Source organism: Ovis canadensis, chromosome 14 (genome assembly GCF_042477335.2).
Source record: "Ovis canadensis isolate MfBH-ARS-UI-01 breed Bighorn chromosome 14, ARS-UI_OviCan_v2, whole genome shotgun sequence".
In the NCBI taxonomy this organism is placed as follows: Eukaryota; Metazoa; Chordata; class Mammalia; order Artiodactyla; family Bovidae; genus Ovis; species Ovis canadensis.
In genome coordinates, this window is record NC_091258.1 from 32,582,355 (window position 1) to 32,583,502 (window position 1,148).

The 1,148-nt window shown below is 43.4% G+C and overlaps 1 non-coding gene across 1 annotated transcript; it reads right to left on the reverse strand.

The window, feature by feature from the left end:
- Positions 1-584: 584 nt before the first annotated feature.
- Positions 585-656, reverse strand: TRNAC-GCA (transfer RNA cysteine (anticodon GCA)). The gene has a single exon. It is a non-coding gene; the product is annotated as a tRNA-Cys (tRNA).
- Positions 657-1,148: the final 492 nt, after the last annotated feature.

Genomic DNA, 1,148 nt, shown 5'->3' on the forward strand with positions numbered 1-1,148 from the left:
CATATCTTCTTTTTCCATTCCTCTGCTGATGAACATTTAGGTTGCTTCCATGTCCTGGTTTTATGCAACTTTTATCATGGCAAAAAAGTTTTTTTTAAGAAAGTTATAAAATATCTCAATTAATTTGGATGGAATAGACATCTATTCCACATTGAGTCTTCACATCCAAGAACACATTTTTTAGTGCATTAAAGTTTTTCTTCAGCCCCATCCGCCCCCCCCCAAAAAAAAATTACAGCAAGAGAACTAGCAACAAATGGTCAGAGGAGTGGGAAAAGGAGATACCTTTTCATATTAAAAGTCAAGGATGGAGGCAATTCAAGAAGCGGATGCTCAGTGGCTCAGGGAAGCCTGTGCATGGACCACAGGTTCTGGAGCTGTCTTCTTGTTACTGAGTTCATGGCATTCATGACCTGTTGATCCCAGAGACTCTTTCTTTAGAAAGCTCAAAGTGAAAGTGAAGTCGCTCAGTTGTGTCCGACTCTTTGTGACCTCATGGACTGTAGCCTACCAGGCTCCTCTGTCCATGGGATTCTCCAGGCAAGCGTACTGGAGTGGGTTGCCATTTCCTCCTCCAGGAGATCTTCCCAACCCAGGGATCGAACCTGGGCCTCCTGCATTGCGGGCAGATGCTTTACCATCTGAGCCACCAGGGAAGACTCTCAGCCCCTCATCAAACCAATTAAAATTCACCCCTAGTCCACATTAAACCTATTTTTAATATAACTATATACAAATTGAGTTGGCTTATAGTTGAGTCATTGACGTAATGTTACAGCTTGTAGACATTTAAACATGTATTAATTTTAATTTTGAGGTTTTCTTTTCGTATTTGGGAGCCAAAGAAATTTTTTTTTTCAATTCTCGGCATTTTTCATAGGCCCTGGAGAAGCATATTACAAAGCTTAACTATTTTGCCTGTAGTGCCAAATGTTTTAAATGGCCCAGCCTGGGATTGAGGTGACGGGGATGGGGGGATGGGGTGGATGGTGTGAGCCAGGGTCTGACAGAGACAGGCTGGTGATATCGGCTTCCATGAAAATTCCCCACCTGGTTGGCTTTTGCGTCCCTCAATCACATACCTACTTGGTCACAGGCCGTCATCAGAGTGGTGTGAAAGCTTTGAACACATCCTGTGCTGTGGCATC